Raw genomic sequence first — 11,486 nt, 5'->3', positions numbered from 1 at the left:
AAAACAATTAGGGTTGGTCAAAGATCCAATAATTACCAGATATAAAATAATACCGAGCAACAAAGGGTAACTTGAAAAATAAGTGTACCTAGACCTGTAAAACAAGGGAGAAAAATGAAAAAGAAACTAGATTATTGAAAAAAGAATGAACCAAAGAATAATAATATATGACACAATGAAAGCCATGCCCTTATCTCAACAAATATGCAGGGCTTAGATCCTTAGTTATCTAAAACAAAAACAAAGAGCAGAAATTTATTATTTATCAAGTAGTAGAAAAAGAATTAATAAAAGATACCAATAAATGATAAGGTAATTACCGCACAATATTTTCTGATCATTGTTTGAGACTTGGGAGCCTTAATCATTACGTGCATGCTTTGCCTAACTATATGTATGTATATCTAAATATTAATTTAACTAGCTGATGATCATTGGTTACGTTAGTACTATACCTGCTATCTATGTATGTATAAAGAAATAGCTAGAATATAATAATACTTTTGAAGTGATTAAAGTGTTTTATGTAATTTGAATTGCTTAAGTTTTAATTGATATATCATTTCTGTGGCTTATATATATATATATATATATATCCTGTATTATTTACAGTTTTAATATAATCAATTATGTTCATTGTCGTTTCACAAGTTCAATAAGGGATATTTAGCAACTTAGCACTAAAAAATATATATCATCATATTTAGATTTCATATTCATATAGTAGAAGTTTCTCATATGAAAGTCCTAACTCATAAACAAGACAAAATTTTTCACACAACTATCATCTCTTATTATTATTTGAAAAGTGAAAACCAGAAGCAGATTATTCAAATATAATGTAGCACATTACAAATACACGATATATAAGACTTGAAAAAGCTTAGAAATCCAGTTGAACTCAGTTGAACCACATCCATAATTCTAATAAAATATTTACATGTTTTACTAGAATTTTCGACACAACACTTTTCAAAGTATAACACAAGCATATCTACTATACTACCTAGTTAAAATAGCATATCACTAAAATGTAGTAAGAATAGCATTTTTTTTCAATTGTATCCTTTTTTCTATAATACGAAAAAAACAATTGGAAAAAATGAAAGTATAAATAAGGCACTTATTCAATTGTATACCATTAATTTCTTAATTCCATAAATTAATTAAGAAAGTTAATTAAAGGCTAATTACTAATTAGGAAAGACTGGATACTTTTTCAGTTTTCCTAGAAAACAAATAGAATTCCAATTCAGTAAATTAGAAAGAGAAAGAAGAACATGAAAAATTAGTTTGCATATCTTACTTTTTTCTCTTTACATATTTTTTAGCTTTGCAGCTTCTTCATCCATTGGCTGATCCAGCTTTTGCTCCAAAGTCCACATGCTACCTTTGTTATTATCAGCATCATCATCACTACCTAATCTTGAAGTCATTTTCTTTTTCCTTTATCAAAACTTCAATAACAAGACTTAAACCTTTGAGAACAGAAAAGTGCATGGTAAGTTTATGCATATTCCAAACACACGATCTAAAAACAAAACTCATAAAATCCAAAATTACGAAGCAAAATTGAATTATTCAGGAGTTCACTTTGTGCTTCCATGTCAACAAGTAACTAGATAAAGAGAAGGGCATACACTAGAAATCTCTGCACAATCCTGCAGAGGGAGAGGGTGCAATTCGGTGACAGGCGATGCAACACCGGTTGAATAAAGATGCAGCATAACATAGATAATTAAAATGCAGCATAACATCCTAAGAATTTCCCTAGTTGTATATGAGTGAATATATAAGCACTCCCTCAAAATGCAGGTATTTAGATTGGTACACCAATAAATAAATGACTTCCAAATTCCAACTTACAATAAGACCTATTAGCTTATGTTCAATGGTAAAAACTTACAATATTTGATAAGCTAATCTTATGCTAAACTTTCTAACCGTTGCTACTCAGGATGAGATTCTCCTGGTTAAGAAATTCAAGCTCGACAGATACTTCAGATCCTTCTGCCTATGAATTGACATACATAAAAGAGTAAATAACAAAAAAAAAAATAATAATAAATCAGAATAAGAAAATTTCCAAAATAGCATAGAAAACATGATGCATATCATTTCCTAATGCTAAAATCTACCTGTAAACCTTGTACATTTCTTTCTAATTCAGCTATGTATTGAAGTTTACAGACTCGTGAACGTTGAGCAAATTGCCTGCAACACATAATTTACCAGATTTTTGGCAGGAGAGACTAAATATTCAAACCAAACAATAAATTGATCAAAATAAAAATTCAACATTTGCAAATAGAATTACAGGAATCGACAATCTACAAATTACAAACAAAATACTGTTAATTACAATCACAGTAAGCGATCAATTAAATTGAAGCAACAGTGCTTACCAGCAGCGAAGGAGGAAGGCAAGTGACAGCGACAGAGGAATCGGAAGTGACGGCAACGGAGAAAGGGGAGTGAGCTCGGACAGAGAGTGATAGAGCATTCGAAGAGGCATGTTGACCTCAGAGAGAGAGAGAGAGAGAGAGAGAGAGAGAGAGAGAGCTCAAAGACACGATGATCGACCAAGCAACCTTCGCGACGGAGACGCCACGAGGTCAATGCTTCCTTCGTGCGACGGCGACGAGAAGAGGAACGATGAGAACTGAGAAAAGTTCAGCGATGAAAGAAATGCGACGGCACCAACGGTGATAGCACCCTCTACTGGAGGAGAAGTGTTTGGCGATGAGGGATGGTGACGGTGGCTAGATTTAGGGTTGGGTTTCTCTTTAGTTTCTCAGAAAAAAAACGGGTGGGTCTTTTTCTTTTGGGTTATTGGATGGGTCTTCTTTTTTTTTATGTAATTGATCCATTGTTATAAAAAATTTTATATTCAATAAAATTTATACCAGTCATAATAATATGGCTACTAAAATTTTTTTACTTAAAGTAGTTTATTTTAATATTTTTAGTGACAATAACAATAATTGCCGTTATAATATATAGCGCACACACATAAAAAAGAACAAAATCTAGGTGCAAAATATAAAACTAACTCTTCCTTTTATAAAAAAATGTACACCAGGAAAAAACAAAGATTCAAAAAGTTTGACTGTCGAACATAAGAAGGGAGGGAGGGGTATTTGGCCAATAAAGAGGGGGATTTGGGGGACTTTTAGCAAAATTTTTAAAATATTCTAATTAGATATATAGTTAAAATTAAATATTCTAATTATTGTCTCAATATATAGTTAAATATATGTTTAAAATATAACGATAGTATATATTAAAGTATTAAACATTTGAATCCATTATATGTATATTCTTCCTTTGGTTGAATATAAATCCGTTATTAATGCTTAATACTTAATATTTTAGATTTAAATCATATTTTTAATTTATTTGGTTATAAATATTGAAAGAAATTTTTTATATAAATTTTGTTTGTTTATTTAGTTGGACCTTATTGGTACTGGGTGTAGAAAGTGAATAATAAAATTTTTTTTCTTTATGAAAAAATCAACTATGCATGCTTCTGTAGGTGAAGATCTGATATCTGTGTTCGAGTCATTGATATCGGAAGGAACTGTGTATGTTTTTACATACTTTGGAATTAGCAACAACTGTGGGTTGTATCGCACAACATCGCATCAATTTTAGTTGTTTTTTCAAAAAAGAACTACTGTCTTACCCTCTTTTTGTGATGCAATACCGTTATATGGTATTAAGTTGGTCCCTTTTAGGAAAATTATGGGATACTCTTCTCATCATCCTTTTTTGGTTGGTAAGTGTATAATTTATGATAAGTACACAAGTTGATTTTTCTTTTGTAATTATGATAAAATATCACTTAAAATGTGTGATTTGTGTACAATTTCTGTTTAATATTTATTTAAGACGTTGTTGGAGTTATGACTGGTGTAGAGGGTGAGAGAAAATATGTGAACGATGGCAAACTTATTAATATGATGGTCATTCATATTGAGAATGACGGGTGCATTTTTTCCAACAACCCTCACTACAAAAAAAAGGTCTATGGCCACGCTTTTTTTTGCTACAATTTAAAAGCGTGGCCAAAAGTGGTCTATGGCCACGCTTTTGTGAGGGTAGCACTTGAATAGAGATTTCGCCACGTTTTTTGTTGCTATGCTTCAAAAGCGTGGCGAAAAAGGTCAATGGCCATGCTTTTATGAGGGTGGTAGTTGATGCGAGATTTAGCCACGTTTTTTTCTGCCACGCTTATAAAGCATAGCCATAGAGAGACTTCGGCACGCTTTTAAAGCGTGGCAATAGGAATTTATTATTATGGCGTTTGAGAAGCATAGCCGTTTCCTACAAGCCTTTTGGCATGCTTCAAAAGTGTGGCCAAAAGGTTCCCTCAGGAAAAAAAATTAAGAAAAAAAATTAAAAATGTTTGAGTCTCTTGTAACTTAAAACTTTTTGAGATTAAAGACTAAAGAGCTCGTATACTACCCTACCTTCATCAGAAGCTCCTTCAAAAACCCTAACACTACAAGAAAACCCTAACTCCTCATTCTTCAAACATTATTAAGCCCTAACTCCTCCGACGACGAACCACTCCTGTGACGACGGCACTCCTGTGACGACGAACCACTCCTGCGATGACGACACTCTATGAAGAACGTAGCTGCGCTCACGATGCCTCTGCCGGTTCCGGCACCAACTAACCCTCATTATGCGGTGACTCTCTAGCGGTGACTCCCTTTGCTCAGTTGCCGTTGCAAACCCGCCATCGATGAAGCCTTTGCCGCCGCTCCCTTCCGTTTCTACAAACCCTTGACTCCTTCGGCGCCGCTCCCTTCCTGCTTAGCTTTGGAAGAAAGTAGACTCTTCACACGTTTGAAGAGTCCTATTCTTTGTAAGTCCTGTTCTTATTCCTTTAATTTCTTTTATTTCTTTTCCTATTTCACACTTTCTGTAAAAGATTTGAAAAGAACTTGGAGACAATTTTTATACTTCCAAAATAAGGGTTGTTTTTGTAACTAGAGTTAGTGAATGAGAAGTATTGGAAATTTGTTAATAGGGTTTTGGCTATTCACTTTTGGATCACCAGGTTATTCCTGGATACGGACATGGTGTTTTGCACAAAACAGATCCAAGATACACATGCCAGAGGGAGTTTGCTTTGAAGCATTTGCCAAATGATCCATAATATATGTCTTTTCATTTTTTGGTTTGGTATAAGATGCACTAACACACAACAATATTTAAAATTATGTAGGGCAGTGCTGAATGAACTTTTCGCTCACAATGATGATCAGTAATCATGAAGTTTTATATTTTGTAATGAAGTGTAAAGGAAGTAGATAATGTAACCCATGTTGGAATTGTAATTCATGTATTAGGAAATTGCTAGTGGATGAGACTTTGATTTTTGGTATTTTGTTAGAGTATATCATGTGATCAAACACTTTTTTGCTATGACAAGTTTATGAAGCAAGAATTAATTGATTTAAAGTTAGTAGCCATCTTTTTTAATTTTAAAATTATCTATGATTAAGGTTTATAAAAAAAAGAGTGCCAATAGGTATTGAACTAACTTACAGCCACGCTTTAAAAGAGTGGCCATATTGTATAGCAGCAATCAATAGCCACACTTTATAAGCGTAGCTGTATCTCACAGCTATTGGCACGCTTAAAAGCGTAGCCAGATGTCTTGCTATTGGCATGCTTCAAAAACGTAGCCATATCTTCACTTGTTGCCACGCTTTAAAAGTGTGGCCATAACGTTATAGTAGGCATCAACAGCCACGCTTTAAAAGCGTAGCTGTATCTCAAGGCTATTCGCACGCTTTAAAAGCGTAGCCATATGTCTTGCTATTGGTACGCTTTAAAAGCGTAGCCATATAGCATGATATTGGCACTCTTTAAAAGCATATCCATATCTTCCTATTGGCATGCTTTAAAAGCGTGGCGATATTTAAAAGCGTGGCAAGAAAAAAAGCATGGCGATAAGTCACCAAAAGCGTGGCGATAGAGCAACTGGCACCCTTGTAGCTGTGACCTTTTGAAAAGCGTGCCGATATCTCAAAAAGCGTGACGAAAAACTATCGCTACGCTTTTTTGAACTTTTTGCCACGCTTTAAAAGCGTAGTAAAAAGCTTGTTTTCTTGTAGTGCCTTACTCACCACTTAATATGTTTATATAAGTAATTTTTTATTCTCTAAATAATTTGTATTTTCTCTACAGTTTAAAGTTTAATATTGTTGTTCTTGAAGAAATGGTGGACCGAATCAAGGGTTTCGTGGCATCGGGCGATCAACAACTGCCAATAGTTATTTTTTAATTTGCAAAAGTAAAAAAATGGCGGATGTATGTAAGAATTTGATTACTATCAAATGATTATATCTTATTATAACTATTTCTACTAATTATTGAGATGCGAAAGGAGTTAACACTCTCTTTCAGTGATAAAAAATTAATAGTTTGTGTGTGAATTGCTGAAATGAGATAGAAGACTAATAGTAATAAGAATTTTATGTATAACGTATAAATAGATCAATTAATATAAAATTTAAATATTTATAACTTTAAATGTATTACGATTAATATTATTATTATTATTATGGTTATTTTAATGTTAATATTTATTATATTTAATTAGTTATTTATGTTTTCATTTAATAATCATATGTAATAAATTAATTAGTTACCGGGGTTATAATTTAATTGTGTCGTTTATTGTCATATTTTTATTAGAATAGATTTATTTTATAGCTGCAAAGTATTGTGAATATTATTGGGACTCATATCTCTGTATGTTACGGAGGAGAGATACATTTTTTTTTTATGTTTTGTTCATTTTTATGTTAATTCGATGGATTGTTTAACTTTTTTTTAGAATTAACTATTATTAACAATTATTTGCCCAAACACTATTAAGTTATTATTATTTTAATTGATATTTTTTTCATTATTCGTTGTATATATTCCGATTACTTAGGTATACTTTTTCAAAAGTTTCAATTTATATATGAATTTATGTAGTAGAATTATTATTTATTTTGGTAAGCTATAACTGAATAATTGTTACTTATAGTTTATCGTTTGAAATATTATTAGAATCATGTTACATAGTTTCAGTGCGAATTAAATTACATGAGAATGTTTAATATTAAATAAATATTTATTTATTTACTATTAATATTAATATGTTAATATATTAAGAGACATTAACGTAAGGAATAATTCACTTTTTTATAACATGCTTCTTATGAATTATATATAATAAGGGTTATTTCTTTGTGTGTTTAATAGAAAAATAATTTTTTATAATCAATGTGTTTTTCTTAAAATAATTTTTAAATTACTTTGTATTCAATTTATGATTGAGAATTTGCTATCAAAATAGAAAAATGTAATACAAAAATATTTATAAAATTTAATAAATATTAGAGTTGAGTAGAAAAAAATTTAAAAATGTAGTGTATGGATTCGGAGAGCAAGTAGTGACTTATGAGTTTTTTATTAGATACTGGGTGGCTCAGGAAAGGTTGTCAATAGAAAGAAGGTTATGCCATTAATATTTTCATATAGTAAAAACAGTTGAAATAAGTAAAGATTTTTTTAAATGTCATTGGAAAAACTCTTTTTTTTTAATTTCTAAAATTTAATTGGTTGAAGTGATACAAACTATTAGTATATAAAATTGGATAAACGAGGTATCACCAGTTTTTTATTTCTTTTGATTGTGAATCTTATGTTGAATTACTCAAGAATTAATTAATCAATATATAATTTTAAACTATATTTTTGTTATTATATAATATTTTTTTATTTTATATTTGCATTAAATATTTTTTTATAGATCATTGCTAAAATAAAAAGTTTTACTAATTAATTAGGTTCACAATAGATTATAGTTATTTTTTTAAATCAAAAACACTTTTGGTTATTTTCCATTCGATAATTCTTTTGTCATGTATAATTGTACAACTCCTTTAAGCAATGATTGTTGTATATAGTTACTAATATTATGCAGAACATTATGTATGGTACTAGATTTTTGATAAATCCAGATATTTTTGAGACTTTGATGCTTCGAAAAAGGTATTGTACCAATATTGTGACTTATTTATGGTTGTGCATATTGACTGTATTTTTGTGGCGTCGTGATTGATAAGTAGCGTGTACTATAGAGAGATCTCGAAGTACCTGTCTGTGATTTCTGGCAAACCGGCATATCTTGATGAAGATGAAGTTTTATATTCTACTGGGAGGAAGACAATAAAGGAGTTATGTGCAGTTGCGGATGTGAGTGCTTTATAGAAAACAATTTTTTTTGTTTGGTTCATTATTTTTTTAAACTTTCAAACTGTTCCTATGTAGGTTGGATTCTATGTTGTTCTAGCCACTGTTCTTGATGTTAAACCCATTTCAAGGTGGTGGTATAAATCATGTATTTGCAGCGTGAAGGCAGAAGCTAATGCGGATAAATACTTCTGCGATGGCTGTAATAGGGACGTGAAGAATGTGGTTAACAGGTATGACTCTAATTAGACTTATTTGTGCAATCTTTTCATAAAAAAGCAATATAGTTAACTAATTGATTATGTTGATTTTTAAATAATTTAGCAATATTTGGCTTAATACCAATAATTATTAAAAACAAAACTGCTTTGGTTGATGGAAATATGGTCTAGCCACAAAAAATGGAAAATAAAGATAAAATGCACAGAAAAAATTCATATACCTACAACAAATTTATACCAAAGTCTCCTCTATTAGGCTAAAATCTAGAAAACTGATAAATTAAAAAAAATTATGTTTGAGCATCTAAATTATGTTAAATATAATTTTTATGATTTTGTTGTAACTAAAGGGTGACAGGTCAAGTGTTAATTGATGTTTTTGAATAAAAAATAGGTATAAGTTGAATTTGTTGGTTTTTGATGGTACTGCTACAACGAATTTTGTTGTGTTTGATAAAGAGGTCGCAGCTCTATTCGGACAAACCTGTACTGAGATAGTGAAAGAGTTGAATGTATGTGAAACCAATTTCATTGATCACGTTATGATTGTCAATCAGAGATGTTTGTTTATTTAACACGATAAAAATGTAAAAATTTTGATGTAGAAAAAAGGGAAAGCAAGCAAACATTCTACTGATTTTAATGAGTTTTTCCTTGATAAGGAGTTTCTATTCAAGGTCGAAGTAGAAACTATTGGATGGTGCGATTCTTATGATGTATCGATGCTACATTTTGATTCTAATAGTTTACCGAGGCAGAGGGACACTCAAGGCCCAATAAAATCTGGTGTACCCCATGCTGGTCCTGTTTACCCTGTTCAGGTATGATTTTTTTCTTTATTTTTTGTTAATTTTAGACTATGTATATTAAGGCTTATTTTGCCAAATATGAGGTGTTATTTATTTATTTTTTCATTGTTTTTCTATGTAGCCTCGAGATGAAGATGGATGTTCTGTTTGTTATGAGTCACCTGATCCAACTGTGGAAAATTCATCTGTTACTAAGAGACCTGTTGTCAGGGTATTCATTTATTCTTCACTTATATGGCCTCTTCTATATTTCAGATTTTAGTTTTTGGTTAAAATCTTAATTATACTTTTTTGTTTTGTTTTGTTTGAAGCGCCTGTTGGATGAGTTTAACATGTCTGGAGCTTTTTCTGTTAAAAAGTAGCTGTTGTGAAACATGAGTTTTTCATGTAATGGAGATAAATGAGCATCTTTTGAAGATTTGGTGGAGTCTTGGCTATAACTATTGTCTATTGAGAGAATAGATACTATTCAAATTTTTAGATATTTTAAATTGAATAATTATTGTTTTGATTTATTTAATTATCTATGTTTTTTTTGGACATGCTAATGACAATAGAAGTACTTTCTTCTTATTTTGATACAAGTCGAACATGAATCTAATATATAAGTCAATAATTATGGGTATATATATAGTCAATAATTATGTTTGCTATTTTTATCCTCTTTATTTATTTTTAACCATCATTTTTAGATTTTAGTTTTTTTTGTTTAATTACTCTGTTGGTCCCTATAGTTTTGCGAAATTTTTAATTAGGTCCCTATACTTTTTTTCTTTTAATTAGGTCCCTTTACCAATTTTTTTTTTAATTAGGACCCTCTTAGTAGTAATTTGCTTAATTGTATAAGGACCTAACTAAAAAAAATTGTGCAACGACTCAAATAAAAGGAAAAAAAATTATAGGAACTCAATTAAAAAAAATTGGTGTAGGGACCCAATTAAAAGGAAAAAAAGTATATGGACCTAATTGAAAATTTTGCGAAACCATAGGGACCAACAGAATAATTAAACCTTTTTTTTCTTAAACCAATGATAGTGAAATTTTATTGATGCTAGATAAAATTATAGAAGAATCTACGAAGCATTATAAATTATTGCTCTTTCAATCAAATCATACCACATGCAAAATTAAATTAAATTAAATTAAATAAATCGAATTTTCATATCTATATAATTCAATTCGATTTAGACAAATACGTAGTAAATTGAATTCATAAGGTTCGAATTATATTCAACTTCTGAATAATTATAATGATATGGGTATTTTATATAAAAATTAATACAAAAATATTTTAAATTTCGTACAATATTTTTTTGTATTTATGAGCTAATTTATTAATATATGTAATTTAAAACCCTAATCCCAAATTGCATGCGACCCATATATAATTAATTTTATCATACAATTGATACTATTTTTAATACGTCTTTTCACGTAATTTTTTTATTTTGTCTAAATTTTGTGTTTTTTTTATTTGTCTTGTGTTGCAATATTTTTTTTGGAGTCAATAAAAATCAAAGTCTCGAATTTTAAATTATAAAAAATATCATACTATGTTATAAAATTATTTTTCTAATAATTTAAGCTCATAAAAAAGGCATATGAATGGTATAAAACTATTTTAAATTTGTTGCGTATGATGCCTAGTTTAGAAAACAACAATAAAAGGATGAGATGACCACAGATTTGTTGAAATAGGAGTGGTTCACGAAAAAGGTGGCACAAGTTTTAAGCAATCATGACATGGGACCGATATATATTATTCGTATTCTAAATTCATCAACCTGAAACTCAAAATCCGCAAATAAAAATTAGTATATGGATTTTTAAGAAATAAAATAATAATAATAAAAAGTGTTTTTAATTTATTATTAATTAGTCATTGAACGTTAAATTATCTAATAAAAAATATTATTAAATAAGAGTAATTACTGAATGAAAGTTATTGTTAGGATGTTGGTGTTGTATGTTGCTGTGTCTCATTAAAGTAGGTTACATTATATTTATGATTCCGTAAATGAAAATTTTTTATTTCGTTCAAAAAAAAACTTTTGATTTAAAATAAAATAATTTTTTTTATTCTTTCCAACAAATTATAACATATACACATTAAAAATTTAGCCCAGCCCAAAATACAATAGCTCTATATAAGAACTCTACAATTACATATAATTATCATATTCAATAT

This window comes from Arachis duranensis, chromosome 4 (assembly GCF_000817695.3).
Source record: "Arachis duranensis cultivar V14167 chromosome 4, aradu.V14167.gnm2.J7QH, whole genome shotgun sequence".
Classification (NCBI taxonomy): domain Eukaryota; kingdom Viridiplantae; phylum Streptophyta; class Magnoliopsida; order Fabales; family Fabaceae; genus Arachis; species Arachis duranensis.
This window is presented reverse-complemented; position numbering follows the sequence as displayed.